Here is a 24,929-nt window from a genome sequence, read left to right as displayed (position 1 = left end):
GTTTATTTTAAACGATTCGTTTTATTTTCTTAGTGTTTGATGCATTTAAATTTAAACATTGTTAACGAATCGATCTGCTCATAATGAATCTAAGAAAATTTTGTTGACCAACTCTTGAGATATTACATAAATTTAAAAAGATATTCTTTAGTGCCCATAAAGTTTAAACGCTGAGTGACTCTATTTTCAGTAATCAGATTATAAAAAAATGCTTTGTTTCAGTAAAAAATATTATTATATTAATTGAAGATAAATTCTTTCCACTTTAATTTAAAGCATAAATTCTACGGGTGCTAACAGAAAATGAGAGAGATACATATTACGTTATGACTGAAGGCCTTTATAATATTATGAATGAATTATATGATAATCAAAATTTGAAGTTTTAAAATATTTTGATGAAGAAGCTATTAAAGTAGAAATTGCATAAAATATTTAATTATTAAAATTTTAACGAAAATTAAGATTGGCGAACCGGCTGGTCGCCAAAGGCGGCTAGTAAATGAATAAATAACAATAAGAGTTTGCGATTATATGGATTCCCTATAAGTAATACAGCGTTGAGGATGAAACCCAAACAATTCTTTGCTGTTAACCTCCTGTCAAGAGGGCTCAAATTCCTGTTATTCATCTGTCAGAAAAATGTCGCAGCAAAAATAAATAGAACTTACTTTGTGACAGTAACTTCATATTCTTAGCACAAAAAGTTGTCTTTTTATTTTTCTATATTTTTTTCATCGAGCTTCGGTTTGGGTATTTCGTAAATTAACGTTGTTTTCCCTGCAGTGATTGATGAAAAAGGGACTAATCCGTTTCTGATGCTCAAATGATTGACTACTTAAGCTTTTGTGACATTGTTTTATTTGCAATTTCTTAACTCACTGCCAATGGAAACTGTTAATTCTATCGACAGAAGAAAATTTAATTTCTCTACATTTGTATGGCGGCAAGCAGTGGCGAGACTGGGCCATAGGAAAGTGAAATGTCATTGTTCAAAAGGTAACCCCTTTTATTTTTTGTACCTCTTGTCCCTATTCGACCTTACTTTAGGTCCACTGGGTTTCACTAAAAAGCTCTACATTTCGATTTTCTTTTTCTAACCTTTAAAATGTGCATTTAACTTAAAATGTGACCTGTTAACTACTTTATCGAGGTGATATCAAGTCGAAACTTTCCACCTCACTTTTACAGTTTGCTCGTATTTTACGGACTGAAGAAAAGAATGCTTCTGTAATGTGTCGTTTTTCTTGTTTTCTTTTTTGTGGGCTCACTCTTTCTCACAGACGAGCAGGAACATATATATTGCTTATTGTTATTATAGTTTATAAGCTTCCAAAGAAAAGGGATTTTTTTTTAATGATTTTTGCATTATCAGGGATTTATGAAAGTTGACTGTGCTTTCTTCCCAGGAATTTAGCATGTTTTCTTCACAGCTGTTAGTAAGTAAGTTTATAATTTATTTTATTGCTTACTAGTCCGTAACTCTAGACAATAAATAATGACTTTGTAGCCTAAAAATTTGTTTTTGCATTGAAGTTTAACTATAACTATTGTATTCATTTACTAATCTTCATGTATTTCAAGTAACATCATAGAATGTTATCTTTTTGTTATTTATTATTGCATTATATGTTATTTATAATGCATTGCTTTTTGTTTTGTTTTTAATGAACAGTAATATTTTTGGTATTTCTTTCATATATTATTATAACTTAAATATTTTTTAAAAATTATCCTTCATATATCCTTACTTTTCAACAACTTTTGCTTTAAAATGTCAAATTTGACCTTTTAATGTTTTTGGTTTTGATTCTTAGCGGTTTTACAATATATTGTGAAATTATTAAAGCCTGTCTGTTTCTTTCTGTAACTTTCTTGATCCCGTTTATTCCTTGTTACGATCATTCAAATAATTCCTTACTTGCCATAATTTTCCATATGCGTATTATTTTATGGGGAAAAGTAATATGCCATCATAAGTTTGGATTACTTTCTTAAAATTTCAAAAGAAGGTATAAAGTTAGGAGTTGTATCTTTACTAAAGATCGTTGCTTTGTTCCAATAAATTGAAATGCCGTGTTTATGCTTTACATTTAAAAAAACTACACGATATCAAATGTCTGAATCGTTTATTTAAAAATTTCGAAAGATTGAGTAAAATTGGGAGATGAATTTTTACTAAAAATCGTTGCATGGCTCCGGTAGATTGGAATGGATCATTATGCTTTTATGTTAAAAAAAGTAGTTGCTTGAAGAAAATAAGAAAACGGAACGCTTAGACGACCCTTGGAAAATCCATAATTTTCTTTTTCTTTTTCTTTATTTTAATATCCGTTATCCCATTTATAATTTATAGAGTAATATCACGTACTATTCACCTAAACTACACAGTTGTATGTTAAATTACCTCAAGACGTAGTTAGAAAGTAAACTATTGTTGACTATTTTTTAAATATTTGCTCTGCTCAAACAATCTCGAACAAAATAAGCCATAGTCTCCCAGTATAAATTCATGGTTTTGTCTGTTTTTACTAACGTTTCATGAAATTAATAACTATATTTTGATGTCAGGAATACAGAAAAATCTGAATTAGGGGGAAAAAGAACAATCAGCTCATTTCTTCAGCTGATATTAACAGGTATTACAGCTCTCCAATAAATAAACCCTTGATATTTATTACCAAATAAAATATCAGATCCAGAGTTTTTGTGGAGTTTAATGCTTTCTAAAAGCTTCTTTCTGCGTTACTAAAATCTGAAACAGAAGTTAAGTTTTTCTTTCATTTGAGTATTTATTTCTCTAACCCACTAATATTCTGAAGCTGAATGATGGGTATAATTTAACGTAGGTCACTATATTAGGCACATTCGAAATTATCATCATTCATACTCGTAATTAACTGACATCTTTGCTCTGATTTAAATTATATGTGAATTTGAAAGGGAATAAAATCCATTAGCATGCTAATATCATCGAATAGCATCAATTTACTGTTCTTGAACTGCTATGCTAATTATCTTCATAATGACATTTTGTTCAGTACACTAAGACAAGCGTTAGGAATTAAAAAATAATAAGAAATTATATTACTTTTCTAATTAGAGAATATTTTTGTCAATATAAAAGCCGCTTGGAAATTACTTTTGTCGCTTAGTATAATTTTAAGTACATAATTTATAGTCTTTACTTAATCAAAGAGAAATAAACGTTATTATGAATGATTAATTAGTCTTTGACGAGGAAATGAATCCTATTCTATAGCTTAGAAAAAGATTCACTGACAAAACAAAAGAATTTTTTTTTTCTCCTTCGGTTTTTTTTTTTTTTTTTTTTTTAATTAGACTTATTACCACGCTTTGTGTGCTTGTGTGTGATCTTTTTGTTGGTAGTAGACTCGGAGTTGCATGTTGGGTATAACTGCAATGTATTCCCATGTGAAGTAATAAATCTACAATAGAACCAAGAAGCAAACTCACCCATCATTCATTACTGTGACTTTCATTATTTTGGATATATTTTTTTCCCCTTCAATGAAAAAAATGTAAGTTAACTTCCGCCTATTTTATTTAATATTTGGTGGCATTAACCTGTATAGTGGAGCTACAATACTATACTATTACATATGACGAAATGGAATAGCAAATATAGTTACTCAAAAGTGCGATCATGTATACAAAAGAGTCATGTATTTCGAACACATTCATGTATTTTTGTGTTGTTATTTGCATCAATTTCTGTCATTTTTCTCTGCTGTTCATATTTAGCTTCTAAGTGTTTAATCACTATCGTCATTTGATTCACATCTGTGATTTACTCCTATTATCCAATTAGATGTCCCTTTCTTAGCTGTAATTAAAAGAAGAAGTAAAAAAGATGTCATCTAATTGGAGTGTATGAATCACATGGTAATATCATGCTCTTAAACGTGTTAATTATTTATAATGACTAAATATGCTGTATTATATTATTAACGCTGAGTTTGCATACAAAAAAGGTACTTGCGGTTTTCTTATTTTGAAGACCATTGTGATACAATAATTAAATGAATAAAAAATTGCGTAAAAATTATTTTGAGTCATAAAATACTAGTTATTATAGTTTTGATAATTTTTTAATGATAATAAACTATGAAAGACAGAGATTTATATTAAACTAAATAAGACAGAAAAGGTCATATCATATTTTGCTTAGTGTATTTCTTTAAATAAAAAATATTAAAATATTTATTACCTTCTTAAAATATTTATTTAATGGAATTTTTTTGTTTGGAAAATGTTTGTGGTATCGAAGCATTTATACTTTTAATGAATTGACAATCATTACAATAAAAAATTATGGTTTCGCACTCGCTTAAAATTACAGCAGAGAGAAAAATTAAGAAAACATTCCAAGAGAAACATACATAAAAAACAAATTAGCAAACGAGAATGGAATCGGGAACAAAATTGTTTTTGTATCCTCAGAATAGTCTCTTCCCAGTTCACCATGTAATAGAAGCTAATTTTTCCTTTACTGATTTTATTTACTGAGAAATGAAATAAGGCATGTATAGTTCTGTGAATCTTTTATTGTCTATTTCTGATCAAAATGTAACTGCTCTTATCAAAGAAAATCTAAAACAATGCAATGATTTTAACCAACCATTTTGTCTATTTAGTGGATTTAAATTATTGTACTTAATTATGGTTTTGCCTTCTGTTCTTTACAGATAATTGAAATTTCTTTTATTCATTGATTTAATTTTTAGTTACTATTTTTTTATTTACAAAGAAAAGGTACTGTAATTGTAAATAAATTCGTATTTTAGATTTTGATATTTTGCATATTTTAGACCTCCTTGTATTCGAAAATATATATATATATATATATATATATATATATATATATATATATTTGTATGTCTGTCGTTCTGTTGATGAACCGGATAGTTAAAAAATGCAACAAACGAGAAGTGTGAAATTTGACATGTGATATTTAAATTAAAATTTTAAATTTCCATCAACTTTTTGATTTAATCTGTTCGCAGGTTCAATGTACTTTTTCATGCATATATGAAAGTTATAAGCTAAGCTAAATGAATGGAATTTGGTGTGTGATTTTAAAATCTTAGCTACATATCTATACCAAATTTAAGACATATTCAATGAAGGAAAAGAAATCAAAAGTGCATATTCGAAGCTAAACACAAAACTTCATAATGTGTAAGTGTAAGACATAGTCCAGGAGGAACATTCTCAGAAGTTTTCAGTTTGAAAGGAAATATTTTAAATAACCCATTAATGAAATACTTTTTTTTTTGTAAATAAATATCAAATTGAAAGTTGATACTTGACAATAGCATTCAGGAAGTGGTGAATTTGCAAGAAATCTTGCAAGTTATTGATAGAGATTCTGATCTTTCCAAGAACTGAAAGTATGTCTTTACGAAAGTGAAATTTCTGAATCGCCCCAAAAGTGCATAAAAGGAATGAAGCACCATTTCCGTTTCAAATCTGAGATCAATGCATTGAAAAAAATGTACCATTTTCTCTAAGAACAATATAAAACTGAGCTTTGCAAGCGGAAATGATGTTGTTACATAATAATAACGTAAGGAAGGGAAGCACCATGGAATTCACATGAAGGAAGTGAGGTCGGAATCTGAGTTTGATTCACTGGGAATTGTCAGAGTTCGTATATTTACTTGCGTATATCAATTTATGACATAATTGCTTGTTTTGCCTGTTTTCACATGTTTTATACGTATTATTTCTTTTATGTATTTGCACATCGGAACTTTTCAAAACAACTTAATTACTAGCAAATTTTACTTGCGTTTATCTGAGAGCTTTGTACTTTATTTTTTAAAATTATTATTATTATTTTACGTTAGCATCCCGATATCTGGTTGGATTCCAAATTCTTGTTGATGCATCAGTTTGATATTTGAGAAATCGAATACACTTTTTTATTTTTTCAATACTTCATAATACTTAGTTGCAAGCAAATTTTGCTTGCTTTTATCTGCCAGCTTTTTGCTTTACTTTTTTATATGTTAGCATCTCGATTCTGGATGAATTCCAAATTTTTGTTGCTGCATCAATTAGATATTTGAGAAATCAAATACACTTTTTTATTTATTCTTATTTTTTCAATACTTCATATTATTTTTTAATAGCATGCTTGCGATTTTTTAATTTATGCATGGAATCCAAGGAGACAATGTATTAAAGACAAAAATGGGAATATATCAAATGTTGACTGATATTTACTTTTTATGACACTTTTTAAAGTAACATGGCCTTTCTGGATTTATTAAGCAATTGTATTTGGATGTTACTTTTAACAACATTAGTAATGTTTGGAGCTAGAGAGGCATCATGTTCATGTACTCTGCCAACCCACCGCATATTTTATTTTTTAATAAAAATTTTTTAGAGAATATAGAAAGAAACAATTTAAGTTCCTGTGGAAAATGTTGTATCCACCGATTTTTATAACTAATGTTTCAAAAGTGTTCAATGAAATGAATGTCGATCGTAAATGATATTCTAACTGACTATAAAGATCATCTGTTCTGAAAAAATGAATCTTTGAGAAGATATAATGGAGATAAATTAACATTAAAAGTGTTTTCTTCTTAATATCTAATAATTTTTACTTCATTTTCATGTTCATTTCTTTGAGGAATGTTTTCAAAATATTAGATATTTAACTAAAACTATAAACTTGCGCGAAGCTAGTCTGTTTATGCTTTTACAGAGCATATTCGATCACTGATAATCTAGGTAGTATGGTATTATTTTGATATATTACAGTGGATTTTTTACTTCGTGTGGTACATTTTGCATTGTAGTAAATCGTGTTACCAAGGGCATGCATTATCGTACTTGTTTATGCATGTAATTTGTAACTCCGAATATTGCTAGTGAGATTTTTGTTTAAACTGTCATCCTTACTGTTCAGTCGGGGGGGGGGAATGGATGCCCCCCTCCCATGGAAATTCATCACGATTTTTCCTTTGTATTGCAGGTATTCGCATTTTAACACTTTCAGCTCTACCGATGAGATATCTCGTCATTCAGATACTTCCAATTACAAGTTTCTGAGGGCTAAAATTTGATTTTTATGCCAGTTTAGATAGGTTGAACTTTCTAATACATATCTGAAAATTTAGCACACAGACAAATGTTTTAAAATTTTAGTCAAATTTTAGTTCATAGAAACCTGTAATTGGAAGTGTCTAAAAGACGAGATATCTCGTCAGTAGCGTTGAAAGTGTTAAGAAAGTGTGTTATATGAGAACCAGCAGTATATAAATAAATAATCATGTTCTAAAATTTTCTTTTGATTGCAGATTTATTAAATTAACTAATAATTTCTAAGCCTAATATTTTAAGTAATCAATTTCTTTAGTAGACTTGCAAGTGCGACCAGATCTCTATTATTAACATTTTAAGCAAAATTCATAATCAGTTCGTGTCCTTCCCACAAAATTTAAGACAACCTACATTAATCGCTTTGTACAATAAAATAGATATGATGCGTTTTCTTTGTTTAACTCAGGGACGATACGTGCGTGTGCACGTTTATTTTAAAAAATTTATGCTAATATTTAATTGTGATGCTAATATTTTTAAAATTTTGACTTACTTAGACAGGTTTAAACTTCTATATCATTCGTGAAATTTTTAAGTGTCTAGACATGACACACTCGAGAACATCTTTTGTTCTTGAAATCGTCTACAAGACGCCGATATTTTTGAGTAAAATAGTAAGTATCACTTTTGAGTATTGTTAAGTCTGAAGTATTTTTTTTTACAACCATTTTGATCATTCGAAATTGTAGGCATTGTTTAAAAAATTTTATTAACTTATTGCCTTGTGTCTCGATTTCGTTTTATGACCCTTTTATTGTGCTTCACACAATGAGCACAACTTGTTTCATCTGATAGCTCTAAATCTAAATCAAATTTCATTCTAAATATTAAAAAATATATTTCTTTGACTCGTGACATCGTCAGCTTATTTGAGGTAAAGCGCGTGCTTTATACCTGCAGTAATGTAACAAACGCTTTTCAAAATTAGCGAATAATGTAGCAATAATGTAGTTGCCAATAATACTAATATTGACAATACTAATAATGTAGCAAACGCTTTGCAAAATTAGCTAATGAGATTAGTGAATTATCGCGTCATTTTCATTTTTAAAAAAGCTTGAAGTATAACTTTCTTAGTCAGTGCGAACTTTTTTAGTTTGACTCCGAAACTGAACATAGTTAAATAATATATCTCAAGTATTGTCTTGAAGCGCTGACGCTGAATAAATACTTGGTGTATTTTATTACCAAATAGGGCCCTTTTATTACTTGTCTCAATTGATTTCATATTTCCCAGACACCTATTTATTCTTGTGGAAATATTGGTGATGCAGATGACTATATTTTTGATAGCATTTTTTATTCCAGTTTTATGTGATAAAACCGTCAAATGAAAATAAAAATACATGGTTTAGTAAAGTTTTAAAAAACAAAGCGTCACTACACAAGATCAGGCTGTGAATTTTTTTAAATAGATAGGTGATGAAATTATGACATCTGAGAATTAATAATAGGTTTAATTTTAAAAATAAAAAATTAAAAATCTATTGACTAAAGAGTTAGGTATTCGAATTGTAAAATATATTTACGAAAATTTTGTAGTTTAGAATTTTTCTTTTTGCATTTATAAGTACAAAATTAAGAGGTGCATATCAAATAACTTATTATATTAATTACATTGGTTTTTGCGTTGGCATTTAAAAAATTAAAGGTCTAATGATTCAAAAGAATTTATTATTATTCTTTATTTAATAAAGAATAATCTTTTGGCGACCAGCAGGTTCGCCAATCTTAATGCACGTTAAAATTTCAATAATTAAATATTTTATGGAACTCCCATTTTAATTGCTTCTTCATTAAAATATTTTAAAACTTAAAATTTTAATAGTCATATAATTCACTCATAATATTATAAAGGTCTTCAGCCGTAACGTAATATGTATCTCTCTAATTTTCTGTTAGCTCCGGTAGAATTTATGCTTTAAATTAAAGTGGAAATGATTAAACTGCAATTCATACAATAATATTTTTTTTTTTTTTTTTTTTTTTTTACTGAAACGAAGCATTTTTTTTTTTTTTTTTTTTAAATATGAGTACTGGAAACAGAGTCGCTGAGTATTTAAACCTTATGGGCACTAAAGAATATTTTTCTTAATTTATATAATATATCAAGAAGTTTTCAACAAAATTTTCTCAGATTCATCATGAACAGATCGATTAATTAACAATGTTTAGTTTTAAATGCATCAAACACTAAAAAAATAAACAGAATCGTTTGAAATAATCTGTCGAAAACATATTAAGCCTTCAAAACCACGTCCGTATCCGTCGAAAATAGTTGTCAACAATCAGAACACAATGCGCATGCGTGAATTTTCTACTCCAGCTGGGGTAACGCTATGCAAATTAGAAATTTGTAATTTCCTTTATTCTGTTTTATTTTCATTCAAAAGTACTTCAGAATGAATCTGAAGGATCGATTAATTAACAATGTTTAATTTTAAATGCATCAAACATTAAAAAAATAAATTTGTTAAGCCTATCCTTTTTAGAGTGGGAAAAAAAAATGGAGCCTTACTCATTTGGCGGTGGGGAAATGAAAAGATTTTTTTTGGCGGGAAAGTTAGTTTTTTATTAATAATTAAAATTCTAATTAAAAATTAAAAAAAGGGACCCCAGGTGCACATTCCCGATCTCCAAGGTATGCATTGCCAAATTTATTAGCTGTAGATCGAACAGTCTGGCCTGTAGAGCGCCAACACACACACACACACACACACACACACACACACACACACACACACACACACACACACACACACACACACACACACACACACACACACACACACACACACACACACACATTGAGCTTTATATAAGTATAGATTATTATTACAGTTGGAAAACATAATATTTTTTCTTGTATTGTTCACCATATGGCTTACTTATTATTTTACGGTTTTATTTATTTATTTCTGCCATTTGATATCAAGTTTGCCAATTTTGTGTTTCGACACGTTTTTGCTTCGTCTAATGTTTGGCATTGTGAATAGGTTATTTCCGCCCTTACTACAATGTTTAGTAATTTTTATTATAGTCTCTTTCACACTACTAGATCTGATGTTATATGAACCAACTACTTATTTTCCCTCAAGCAGAGAAGTTGAGGTATGTTGTTTTTATTATTATAGTGGAGTTAAACCTCTATTACTTCGAGAGAAATTACCAATGAATTGAGTTTTTATGCATTTAGGTATTGTAACCTAACCAGCACAAAATCAGAGTTTTTAGAATTCAGATTTCTTGTAGTTATTATATTCGATTACGATTATTTGATCCATCGGTTAATAAAGACAGTCGCTTTTTTTGATCGGATCAGAATGAAAACTAATACAGCGCATAATACAGTAAAAATTAATACAATAATGTATATAAATTGATACAAAGCAAAGCTAACTAGTGCATAATTTAAACTCTTAATTGGGACATTCGCCAATGTTAATAAATAAAATTCCAAATACGGTCTGCCTGAATCTGAAATCGTTTTTAACTTTTATCACGACAGAGTTTAAACATTATATCGGACTTTGCTAGTCAATCATTTTTCGCTATCTGTAGAAGAAACAAGAATAAGTTTTATCTACTATTATTACAACACAATTTTCCTTGTGTAATGTACAAATAAACTTGTTTTTCGTCGATTTTGGAGCTCTTTCCAAAGTGCCAAGAAAGAATTTTGGATTTTAAAATAAGATTACTTTGCTGAGTAAAACTGAAAAACCAGCTATTTAATTCAAGCCATTATATACTTTCAGAGATAGCGGATCTGCAAAAAAATCTTCTATTGCTCTTGTCTTAAACGTGCCTTCACGATTACTTTACGCCTCCCTTGTTGAATATTGGCAATCCACATCACTCCACTTTTTAGCCCATCCATTTTGGCCAGTCATTCACGAATACTCCATGCCAGCTTCACTCAACTCCCCTTGGTGAACGCATTGCTAGAATATACTTCTTTCTTTCGCCACAGAAATATTGCAAGTCCTTCTTTTCTCTGCATTTCAAGCCTCTCCCACCTCACCCGCATTCCATGAGTGCCCATTCCGAATGGCACGATACAAACGGAGTGAGAGGAAATTAAAGATGGATTGGATAAGTACCCTCCTAGTCCACGCCACGACATTTCTGACCGGTTTTTCGTATTGACAATCGATTTTAGAGTGCCATCACTTGATTATCGTGGTATTGAGTAATCAATAATGACCGAATTCACAGCGAGAAAATCAAATCCGGGGGAAAGACCATTACAGAAAGGACAAACAGGAACTTCCAAAAGATTCAGTGAAACAAACATAATCTAGATCAGTGGTTTTCTATAGTCATTGGGTAGGACATATACTTGTAACAAAATTTGTGTTCAATAATTCATTAAAATAACAAGTATTGTTTAATTTCATATAGGATTCATTTAATTGGGCTAAAATTTTGTATTCCCAATATGCCACAATTAAATGAAATCTCTATTTTTAACGGTTCTTTTAGTAAAACTGGGATTTTATGAGCTTTAACACATTGAACACCCACATAAATCATATTTTTTTGCAAAATTTCTTATTTCCAGTCTGTTAAGCGGAACTGATTATATGTTTAATAGCTCTCCTATTGAATTTGGAGCTCGGTTATGTTTAACACATTGAACAATCACATAAATCGACTGTGGGTAATGCGTAAAATGCTTTTGGCGTGCTTGGATGCCTTTCGAAAAATGCCGAGAAAAGCATCGAAAGAATATTCACAAACAGTAATTATTAATAACTTGGTATTGAAAATTTGTAGTCTCAAAATACCGTTTACTCATATTGATACATAATAATTTCCCACTTGAACGAAGAAAAACCATGTCAATAGTCGCCTTTCCACATGGCCGACAACGTGCTAAGCTGTTTCCGCTTTTGTTTCCATTTGTTACTGACCAATTTGTTATGATCTTGATTCGGGATGCGACACATGTTTTCATTAAGCTGTGTTATGGATGTGACATTTCTCGCATGTGAGACATACCGATAAACCAAATGAGTGCGTAACTGAAGCTCATTATTTAGAATCCAAGAGGAAGAATTAGATTTAGATTTATTTTACACTTCAACGTCCATTATTTGCCTATATTGCATTAAATGAATTATTGAAAGGCTTTCAAAGAACTTACAAAAGAAAGAAAAAAAAAAAGGTTTTCTAGAGTTTGAGAGATTTATTATTTTTATTGTAATCTATGTGATTCTAATTTGATCTGTCTAATTAATGTTGAATTTAGGCATTTTGTGACCCTTGCAGTGCATACTCTCAGGACCCTCATTTAACAAATATTTAGTTTAGTTTCACATTTCAAAAATTTCAACATATATCACATATCAATCTTAATCAACATAGTAATGATTTATTTTAGTAATTTTGTGAAAATATGCAAAGTTTTTTTTTTAAAATAATGATCATAGAATAAAAAAAATGATTAAAAAATATTCATAGAAAAAATGACTAAAATAATCAAATTCTGGATAAATTAACTTTAATTATTACATAATTATTTCCTTCCCCGCAAATAAAAGCATTTAATTATTATATTGAGATTATAAGGAAGTAATAAATTCGAACAAAGATAACGATGAAAATTTTTATTTTACACCTGTCAAGCGGATTATGGCATAATCAATTAAATGAATAATTAATATCCCAATGTATTATAAATAAATAATTATTTTCCCTTCTTATGGTTATTTAATAATGCTAAATTTCTTTAGTTTACTTAATAACTAAATGTAAATACTGCAATATACACACTCCGCTTCTAATGTTGTATAATTAATGGAATCTATATCTTTTATAAATTTATTAATTTCGCAACTAATAACATTATTTAATCGATCTGCCTGCTATCCTACCTCAGTCCAGGAGGGTCTAATCCATTTCCTAGTTGGAATCCACCATTATACGTAACCAAATATTTGGATATATGATCAATGTGATAGCGAAATCATTGACTCATTTGAACGACATCATTGACTCAACATCATACAGGAAATAAAAATTTCTTTTAATGATTGCAGACGTCCTTTAAGATAATAATTGATATATGAACGACAAACAGAAGTAATTTCACAGCATTTTGTTTACTTTCGCTTTATTTCTACACAGTTTGCACGTTTAAGAGCAACTATGTTGCAAGAGATATTCAAAATATTTAGACATACTGCGATACATACGGAATATCAATATTACTTCCAATGCAGTGCATTTTCAAAAATTCCTTGTTTATCTGAGATTTACTGTAAAAATGAAAGTATCACCTATAATAATGTAATTCAACGGTATACAATATTGAAGAAATTTTACGGCAAGTATTATATCGATTTAAAGTCATTAGACTTTAAAAACACTCGAATTCGAATATTTAGAATTATTCAAATATAATGGGCTGGCATTTTTAATTGACTCATTCCATGAAGAAAGTTTTTTAAGATCTATAATGTTCTTAAATTGAAATGTCACTGAAATTTAAGTTAATTTTTCAAATCTCTTATTTAGTTCGTATATTTGAGATTTTAAAACAATCTGAACCGAATCTTGTATTTAAGATTTTTGTTTATATAATACTGTGCTTTTAAATCCACTATTTTCAAAATCGTCTAAAAACTCGCCAAAATTTACCGTTTTGCAATGGTTTTATATTTTTTGCAGTATTTTTAACGAAGTGCTCTCTCATCTTGAATATCAAGAATTTTTGTATGAGCTCTCGTACTCTTGTGCTTGGTTTTGAATATGTTTCTAATTATTTACTTCGAATATAGATATGTACTGAGCTTTGCTAGTATTAATGAAAGTTGTTTTTGATATTTCTCAATAACTATCATCTGACACTCAAATGCCATTGGTAAACCGGCAAATATTTGCGGTGGCATCAGTGTGTTGCCATTGGTATATCGCCACCAGATGTCACGTGTGTTGTTCACATCTAATGAGAAAACCCACAAAAGTGATGTGTAAATAGTTGTTTTAAATTTGGAGAATATTTAAATGCTACTTATCATAAAAAAAATGAATTTTGTTTAAATGGAGTTATTTGATTTTAAAAGAAGTGTTTAATATAATTTAATTAAAATATATTGTAATGTATTATTTCGTAAAGAGCAACTAAATTTATTATGTTGTAATCAATTTTGTGCTTTATATTTGTGCATTTTAATGAATAATTTTGCAAAACGTTCTGACGTCAGAAAAATACATTTTTGTTAACTCAGCGAAAGTGAAGATATTTATTCACATTGACGCTTTTTCTTTTTCTTCTCACATTTTTAGCATGTTATAGCATATAGTAGAATCTTCATTCATTGAAACTTAATTTAACGAAGTTTGCTATTTAACAAAATTTTCTGCAGAATTTTGGTTTGGAACGATATTAACATGTTAACTGCTCTTCTTATTACGAAAGATAATTTCCGCATTACAAAGTTCTCAGTTTTTTTTCTTTTAGCAACGTTTAGCAGTTTTTTATTTTGAAGTTCCAACAAAATCAACGAAATTGGCTTGCATGAAAAATAGCAGATTTGAAAGTTATGTGAGGTATTGAGGAAGGTGTCTAATTTTCTCCATATTTATGAAACATTGAAGAAATTGTGATTGCTAAATGTCCCACAAAATATGACGTGTTGCAAAGTATTATGAAATGCAATGAAGACATTACACTGAGTGATGGAGGTGATAATGAAGAGGTTATTAAAAAAAATCTTCACGAGAAGACATGCCAACGGCATTTAATGCAATACGAGTCGGATTACAGTTTCAAGTAAAAAAAAAATGCTATGAAAAATGTGTTCTTGATAATATACTTGTACAAAGTAGAATTGCAAATATTCTTATAATTTAGGCAATGCGTTTTTCGCTTTTTTAGGATTTATTTTATATTTATTTTATTTATTCGCAGTTTATGTTTATTTTATATATATTTATATTTTATTCATTCGTAAAATCAAAATTTATAAATTTCGATTTTGCGATTTTTTTTTAATTAATGAAGTTTTTAAATGGAATTATGTGACCGTTAAATAATGATTCGAACTGTAATTTCGCTTGCAGAACTAAGTATTATTTGTTTATTCTTTTCTGTAGAATGTTTATATTTCACTGCTTCCAATATTTTTCGCAATAATGTGTGATCCTTTTAAACATTATCAATCAGCATGTATATTCAAATAGAAATTGATTTAAATTTTAAAAGAAAAAAAAATGCATTGGTTAGTTTGATCTTGAAGTAAATAAAATAGATCGTAAAGCAAAATAATTTGATAGATCCGAAGCGATGCATTCATTCATACTAGTGGAGCGACAAATCGAAAAGAACAGGAAGAAAACTTTTTATCAAATTTAAATTTAGGCTCTGGGTTTCGAATGACCCAGTTGTGAAGGTTCCTCCTTTGTCTTGATAAGGCAATAAAAATAAGTTGGGAGTGGAGCCGTTATCTAACGCTGTGATATGACTAAATATATAAAACAATAAAAATATTTTCACACCTGAATAACGGCATTATTTAATATCATAGATTTTTTAAAAAAATATCAGTATCATCTTTAAAGGTATAATTTCACACATGAGCTTCAGTTTTTTTTTCCCCGGATTAAATGAATGTATTATGTTTATTGCAAAAATAATTGTGGTTTTAAAAAACTGATAGTTTTATTACCTTTTTGAATGACTTCTGGCAGTCATACAAATGATTTCATGATGTTAGTTGCCTAATTCTTTAACTTGACTTTTAACGAAAGTTGTTACCTAATGATTTCTTGATATCTATGATGTTAGTTACCTGATACTTTAACCTGACTTCTGATGAAAGTTGTTGTTTGTATGGTGTTGATTTTAACATAAAATGAGAAAAAAAAAATCATGTTTTAATTTTTGCTATGTGAAGTATGTAAAGAGTCATCGTCAAAATCAAATTAAAAAAAAAAAATCGGCCTCGAGATTTTGACGAATCTTTATGTGTAGAAAACTTCCCCGATTCCGAAAATACATTTTTGGAATTCTATTTTTCTATCTGTAAATACGGTAACTTAAAAACGCTTCGAGCTAGACATATGAAATTTGGTACATAGACTTTATACCAAATTTCTCAATTTTTATCGAATTTTGAACGAAATCCATTCTGAAGAAATCTACTTATCTGGCTGTCCGAATACAAGTTAACTCGATAACAAGAGCTAGATAAATAAACATTGGTACACAAGTTTAGCATATTGTAAATTCTAATGAAATTTTGAACCAAATCAAACAAAAGGTTGATCGTCTGTTGGTCTGTACTTTGATGACATCATACCCTGTGAATTGTTTTGGCCCCCGCCCACACACCCGGGAAAAAGACGATTATTTTATTTCTTTCCATTGTGAATATAAAGTTGAAAAATAATAAATATTAATATTTATTATTTTCAACTTTTGGTATAGTATTATTCTGATATTATCAATATTGCGTCTTTTGTGCTTTATCTAAATGAAAATCTTTGAAACATGTATGCCTCTCTTCATATTCGTATATTATCTAAAATTTTATTCATACATAAATCAGATTTTCTTTTTTGCTTTTTATATTCCTCTTAATTGTAGTTCGTCAAAAGGATTTTTTTTTTTTTTAACCATATACTTTTCCACTTGATAATGTAGCTTTAGCTATTTTACTGACTTCCTTTCTTACAAATTTTGAAGTTGTTTTTTAAATTTTATTTTAATTATTATAGAAATTGCGACCGTTTGGCCAATATTCAGTATATTTTATGAAAAAATAAAATATACTGAATATTACATATAAGTTGATATTCAGATTGCTAGAAGAAAGGAAACTCTCAAGTCGAATATGTGAACTATCTACGATTATTCAACTTTTTGAATGCCATGAAATACAGTCGAGTCATTGCCTTTACCTTACTTCCATCTTCACACCCATCAATTCGTCGCAAGTCTTGCATGATGATTTACAGGATGTTCACCTGCCATTAGGACAAGGCAATTTCTTCTTCACCCTGGCGCTCGCTGTATTACTATTATTTAAGATAAAGGAATGCTATATTATGATGTAATGATAGTCAAAAACTACTTTGAGTACGAATAGAGGGTTGAGAAATTACTTGAAAAGAGAGACTTAATGATGCTAATAGTCTACTGATAGCCCGGTCACATTCGTAAATCCTGAATTGTGACCTTATACTCAATTGAATGTTCAGTTCTGATATTTATCAACTTAGTGATACATCCCTTATTTTGATTGAAAGGATGTGTAGAGGTCGTCAGATGAGTGTTAAATGAAACCAATCTTTCTGTTACAATTGCTGAATTAAATGTGGATTCTATAACTTGACATTTTTTTTTCCTATCTTAGAGTTTTAAAATATTTGACAAGCATTTGTTTCTGAGAAACTTAATGATAGTAATAAGATTAGAAAATCATTCGATGATCGCTATTTAAATGGCAAAATTTTTGTATATACATCTTTTATTGTACAATGATTTTTTTATTTTTATTTTGTATATACATCTTTTATTGTAGAATGATTTTTTTTTATTTTGTATATACATTTCTGGTAAACTTTTTTCTTTGTTTCTTTCTTTCTGTTTTGATCCAAGTAATGCAAGTATTTTGGGTACATGTTACGATTTGATATTTATTTGAGTATAAGAAATTTTATAGGTTCTTTATTCATTTAATTTTTAGAACTTATTTAACAAAATAACAATTTAAATGCAATGAGAGAATTTCTTTGAAATTATATATAATTGCGTAATAATAAATATACTAATTTTAAACCTATTAATTAAGTTTTTTAAATTTTCTATGCTTACTTTCTAACTGTGAAATAGGTTTTTAGAAAGATATAAAGTAAACTTTTGAACATGTAGTGTATGGTGGTTTTTAAATCTTGTAAACGTAATATTAATTGATGTATATACATAATTATCAAAATTACCACCTTCAGAATTGCCCGTGAATTGCATTTTTCCTGCATTATAATTTTTCAAAAATTTAAATATAATTAATGAATTTATAAGAAATTATGCATCCTTAAATCATAACAAATAAAAGCACTTTTAATTTATTATTTGAATTGCATCTTCTGGTAATAAGAATTTTTTAACTTATAATGTAGTTCTTAATTATGATTGCAACTCAAATGAATTATTTTACTTTTCCCCTTATAAACGAACTACAAACTTCGTAATATTTGCCCTTTTTCTAAAAAAATAACGCTCCATCAGGCTGATACACTGTATAACTTCCGAACTTCACTGAAGGAAAATCTTTTACAATTTGCTTTTCACGTTCAAGGGCATCTCTTTCCCTGACTAAAGCGATAAATCCGAACAATTCTTTTTGATCTTAAACAACTTAATTACTGAATGAATAATCGGAAACCTCGCTAGAATAAACTCGAAATCCACTGTTATCAAGTGAATTCAGTGAAAAATTGTTATGCTTAACATTGTTAACTACATCCTCTCAAAATCATCGCACGCACTTACACTTCACGCGAGTGCCTCATTAGTACAGCACTAGAGCGAAAACTTGCGTGCTTCAAAAAAAGAAAAACAATCTTTTTCAAACTTAGCAAACACCTAAAACTATTTTTATGGAAAGCCAATGCGTCATTTTAAACATTATTTTTCTCTCACGTTTATGAAATTGGCTGATATTTTTTATATACATTTCGCTTGTGAAAGTTTCGTTTTAAGTTAATAAATCGTTTTAACACTTTAATAAGTACCGAATTTCGAAATTAGTCCGTATCTGATTAAATTAAACCTCCCACTCAAGAAAACCTCGGATAAGGTGCAATTTCTTAACTACCTTTGTACTTTCTGGGCCAGATTTTTTTTTTTTTTTTGCGTACTTGTTTATAAATAAGTGGAGGTCTCGTCATTGTTTTCTAAATAATTTGACAAGGTGTCAAATGAAATCAAACGACAGCACCACGAGTACGCAAAATGATACGATAAAGCTGAACTTTATTTTCTTGGAGACCTTGTGTATGAGGTCGAAGTTAGTGTGTTCACTCTTGGTGGCAAGTGGTTTGAGAAAGTGTGCGATGCAACAGAAAAAAAAAAAAAAAAAAAAAAAAGGGAACTGAATAATAACCCTGAAGGGGTAGAACTGCGGCAGAGGGAATGGCCGGCCTTGGCCAACTCTCTCTGAAAGTCAAAGAGGGCTCACTAGGGGAGGAAAAAAAAAATCCAATTTCGTTACTTGAAGGTTTCGTTATCAGTAATGATTAGATGTATTGCATTCCCGGCGTGGGTTTTCTCTTCTAACCAATAAACCCTTACTCATAACACGCTTAGAAGAAAAGAAGGTTAAGAATGAATAGCGACTGTGTCTTACCTTCAACGATATATTCAATCAATATAAAATATTAACTTGTAGTAAAAGATACTTTTCTGTAATTTTATTTAATACGTTTTCGATAGGGGCGTGCATGGGAAAAAAAAAAATTGTTCATTGTTTTCCCAAAGATTGTGATTTGTGTCGTGTACTGTGCAATGTTGCAATTTCTTTTACAGGTATATTTTAATATATTTCTTTCTTTCTTTTTTGTAGTATTTGTTTGTGAATGAAATTAATTCCGATATTATCTTGTTACACTGGCAAAGAAAGCTTTCGTGCTATTTAACTTGTATTTTTTTCCTGGCGGAATTCTTAAATTTGTTCCACGCTCAAGGTCCATCATGAGAATAATAATGCATATAATCTTTTGCGAAACACGTATGGTTTTAACTTAGAATCTATTTTTACCTGAAGTAATTTGTGTTGCCAATTTTTAATGTTTTATTGTCAGTGGTTTCGTAAATTTAGTAGTAGCCTTAATATAACTTCAAAACGAGTACTAAGGTTATTAATCATTCAGTCAATATATCCACACATCTAGCATAAAGCTTCTGTTTTTTCTTTAAGATGATAAATTCAATTCGGAAAATGAGTTCATTTATCTTACTTTAGTTATATAATATTCAAATTTGTAGTCTCTATGTATGCCTCGCATTTTAATCTCCTGATGTGTTACAAGAATTGAAATTTATTAAACTTACATAATAACGTTTTAAGCACAGCTGTTAGTCTACAAAGAACAAGAAAGCGCTCGTGCATTATGAATTCTTCGAAATAATTTTTCATTTACTATTTTATTCTTTTAAAATGATTTTTAAAAAATACTTTCATTTTCTTTATTAAACATATTATGCAAATGCCTTCATATTAACCTAGACTATAAATTCAAAATTCCAACCGGTTTTATTCGCCAAGAGTTTGGCTTATTTTTAAATTTTTATCAGTGGAAATGTGATGTAATATTTTTCTCCTATCGAATTATTTCAAAATAATTTTTCGTTTGTTATTTTATTCATTCAAATGATTTCAAAAATACATTTTCATTGTCTTTATATAATATGCAGACATGACACATTTCTGATGAATAGAATTTTATCAATCTTGAGATAGATTAATTTTCTTTTGTGCAATAACATCTACAGTATTTTTAATATCTCAAGCGCGTTTTGTACAAATTTATTTATTTTATTGCTGAATAAATCATACTTATTTTACTTCTTGGTGTTTATGCTTGGCACGATTCATTATTTTATGTAGTTCAGATTTTTTATATCCGAGCTTGTGTTGTAACTGAACATCTTATATAAATGCATTAATTTTAACCTAGTCTATTAATATGAAATCACAAATGCTTTTGTTTATTTAAATTATTATCAAAGGAAATATGATGCGATTTTTTAAGCGATAAATAATTTTAACTTAAGAGATAAATTAACTTTTTACGTTAAATTCATTTGTCTTTTTCGTATATAATAATATTCTACTTCGCACCGATTCAAACTAATGATAAACCTTGCTCACTACTTTTAAAGTTTTTGTACTCGAGAGACTTCCTAATTCATCATATTTCTTATCATCTTTACTATGACTCATTGTACCTTTCCTCAAATGATTTTCAATTTTAATCTTGTAAATTATCTCAGTTATATTTGTATATGTGTGTGTAAAAAAATGTTTCCGATGTAGGCTTACAATGACTTTAATTCTTTACTTCGTTATTCACTTCATATCATCATTTACAATTCAATATAAAGCTTTAGCGAGCGTGTTCACTGTACCGGATAAAGAAAAGATTACCAAATCTAACATGAGCAAATCAGTGATAATTTATGCAAATATGTAATAAATTTAATGTTTCCTCTCTTTTAAAATTATCTCTTACTTTCCCTATTTATATTTGAAGATAAAAACACTTTAACATATGATTTGCATTTTAACTTTTCCCGCGCTTCACAAAAATTAATTGCCGTAACTTTAACTATTTGGCATTGATCTGCTTTATTTTGTTACCGTCAGAAACCTGAAAGAAATGCCAAGGCATATCTTTTTCTGAGGGAATTCCCACTTCGAATGCATGAAACTTAGCTCCGTCTTTGTCTCCTTTCGTCTTTAGCTTCTGTACAGAGAGCACGCCACTTTGATTAATGATCAAATATCAAAAATATATGGTAAAAATCTCCGTTAAGAGGACAATTCCAGCCTAACTGTTGAGATGAAAAGTAAAAAAAGATGAGATTCAACTAGAAACTCTTTCTGTTTCTTTGTCTATATTTTGGGAAGCAAGTAAATGCTATAATTCAAGCACTCATTGACTTAAATAAATCAAATTTGGTGGGTGATTTTGTGACTGCAATTGCAGTTCTGCGTCAAATTTTGGTAAACGCGTCTGAAATACAAATTTTATTTTCTGATATTATTAACCGCATGCCAGGGATTAATAGCTAAAATACTCGCCAAGAATCTCATGATAGATTCAGTAAAAATGCTAATTGCACGCCAAAAGTTAGTATTTCCTAACCACACCAAATTCCACGCCAAAAGTTAGTATTTCCACTGCCATGCAAGGCATTCTGAGCCTTACCCAGGGTCTTCGATTTTTTTTTCAAGGTGTGAGGGATAACATCTTTATTAGAGAGTATGCGGAAGTTTTCTGAAAATATCACTCCTGCTGCTTTACTGCAGTTATAACAAATACTGGGTGACCACAAAATAACTTTTGCTGTTTGGCAGCATCTGTGGATAAAAATAATGACCAGAATGAAACCATATTTCATATATAAACTGTGGATGGTATGGGTAGATGGATTCTGAATTAAATAATTAATTCATTCATTATTTAAAATTAATTCATTCATTATTTAAAAAATATGATTGATAGGCGAAATTTTGTTGCTGTTGGATCGAAAATGTGCCAATAAATGCACTGAAAATGGATTATGCAAAGTTTTATTATTGTTGGAGTGATAAAAAAATTGCACATGCAGAATTGGATGTGCATTTGAAGCACATTCGCACAAAAGAATGAATCATATACTCACAAAATCTTTTATTTGTAAGCATTAAGAGCCCTTGTCCCACTTGCAACATTTTCAGTGAACGGATATTCTGATATTCCATGTATACAAAATATTACTTCCGCAGTCTTTTTTTTTTTTTTTTTTTTTTTGCGCTAACCATCCCTTTTATGTCTTACACAGTCTATATACAAAATTTGGCTTTGTTCCGTTTATTAGTTTTAGCTCCAAACAGGAAAAGTTCTTTTATAGCAACTCTTTACATGTGAAAGAAAACACCGCAAAGACAGTTGACATCTGCGACAGTGCTAAAATGTGTAGATGTGGCCTTAGTATTTATACCTTTTGTCCCACAATGTTTATTGTTTCAGGTATCTTGCAGTATCACTCCTATATACCATCATGGATGAAAGTTTATTATATATATCTTAGATCAATCCTCTGTATCTGTATGTCCGTGTTTGTTTATTTATACAACATATTTGCATAGAATGAGTGTATATCATCATCGTGTTATGTCTCGTGTATATTTTGTATATAATGCAATTCATTATTTCTTTCAGGAAGAAAATAAAGAATCCCCTAGATTATGAAGTGTGTAATGATGAAGAAAAGAAGAAAAAGAAGCATAAATATTGTTAAGATGAAATGGCTGTAAAAGTATGGCTTTAAATTGAGCTATCCCATCTGTAGCTGGTTGTGTGTATTTAAGCCAAAGAAAGATGCCTTCTTGTCTCTTTTCTTATTTATTTTGCACACACACACATATAACAACACATGGACGATGACTTCACATATATAAGGTAACACATAATACTATATACAATTAAAGTAGAAATTGCCGCTAACAAAGAGCGAACGAATACTTCTTTTTGCCGCTAACAAAAGAGCGAGCGGTGCCTACTTGCACCAGTTTCACACCAACTCTCAGGGAGAAGTCCTTACGAAAAAACAAGCTTAAGTGCGCCTCCCCCATATTCCAAACATACATATGGGTTAGCGCATACTGCGCCATCTATGTTCAGTATTAATCTTTACTGTATGAATAAATATACAAAGAATAAAAAATACAAATAAAGTAATTAAATAAAAACAAAATATTATAAATAATAAAATCACATAAACACCATCCGAGTGTCTGTATACATAAGAACTGATTTTTAAAGTAACTTTCTATCTCCTGTTATAATAATTGTTTTTGCTATATTGCGAATAATTGTTTTTGCTATATTGACCATTTTAATTGTTTTCGAAATACACTTTTGAATTTTAAACTTTATTTAGTATTTTACTTTTTTATTTTTAAATCCTATCGATTCTAATTTAATATTTCTTATAACCAAATAATAGTGAATACTATTTTAATGATTTTGTCGGAAAGATTAATTATACTTACAAATAGCAAATCTTAATACAATTAGCCTTCGTTGTTGACTCATGAATTCTAAATACTTGTATAGTCTTATTTTCTTTAATGATCGTTGGGATATTTTATAATAATTCAGTTTACAACTAAGAATAAAAGGCTAAAAGTATCTAAGTAAAAGAATTTTATATGAAGACGATAATAAAAAAAATAATAGTAATTTGTTCTATTTACTGAAGATACTAGTAACATTTAGCATTAAAGTGAATTAAAATCATTTATTACCGCGTTTACAGCAGTAGATGCTTTAACTTACTATTTCTGTTTTTTTTTTATTATTATTATTATTTGTTTGTATGTTTTTGTTTAAATTTATTGTGTTCATTCAATTCATTAAAAGTTTGCTTCTGAAATAATCATAAAGTACTTTTTATTACTTTTATACATTTAATCTGATAATTTAAGCATCACATATGCTTTTAACTGTTCAGAATTGTCCGAGGTTTAAGATAAAATTATTTTAACAATAATTATATTATAGCATTGAATTGCCATGAAGTTCTGCTTTGTCATATTTAGAGGCAGTAGTATAAATCTGTTTAAATTAAAAGGTAAATATTTGATTAAAAATATTTAAACAAAATTCTAAATATGCTGATTATATAGAAATTTTTTTATCACTTTAAATATCTAGTGCTGTATCAAGACTTATAGTTAGTCTTGTAATTGAATTTATTCATTATTTTTAATTTCACTGCAATTGCTTGAAACACAAATTATATATTTATGAGTTTATAAAATTTAAAATTTTTGAATATTTATCACCTTTCGAAAATTAGCTTTCTAGAATTTTTTTAACTTGAAATGTTTTTAGCTTATTTAGTTTTCATTGCATTTGTGGTTGTTATCTATGAATTTCATTAAAATGACTATATTTTTTTCAGATGGTGATTGAACTTTAAAGAATTGTGGATGACGAGCTATCTACAATATCATTAAGAAGTAGAAAAGAATATTTGTCCAGGCGTCAAATTCTAATTATTGCCC

At 28.9% G+C, this 24,929-nt stretch overlaps 1 long non-coding RNA gene across 3 annotated transcripts in view; it reads left to right on the top strand.

The window, feature by feature from the left end:
* Positions 1–24,929, top strand: part of LOC129958589 (uncharacterized) — a 172,613-nt gene extending 147,684 nt beyond the window's left edge. The window contains exons 7-8 of one of the 3 annotated variants that reach the window (XR_008783249.1): positions 23,080–23,176; positions 24,827–24,929. This is a non-coding gene — a long non-coding RNA (uncharacterized LOC129958589). Of the gene's footprint in view, positions 1–23,079; positions 23,677–24,826 lie in introns of those variants that run through there. The other 2 variants (XR_008783248.1, XR_008783247.1) reach the window with 2 other exon arrangements.

Source organism: Argiope bruennichi, chromosome X1 (genome assembly GCF_947563725.1).
Source record: "Argiope bruennichi chromosome X1, qqArgBrue1.1, whole genome shotgun sequence".
Lineage (NCBI taxonomy): Eukaryota > Metazoa > Arthropoda > Arachnida > Araneae > Araneidae > Argiope > Argiope bruennichi.
The sequence above is the reverse complement of the archived record's forward strand: the minus strand, read 5'-3'. Positions and strand labels throughout refer to the sequence as shown.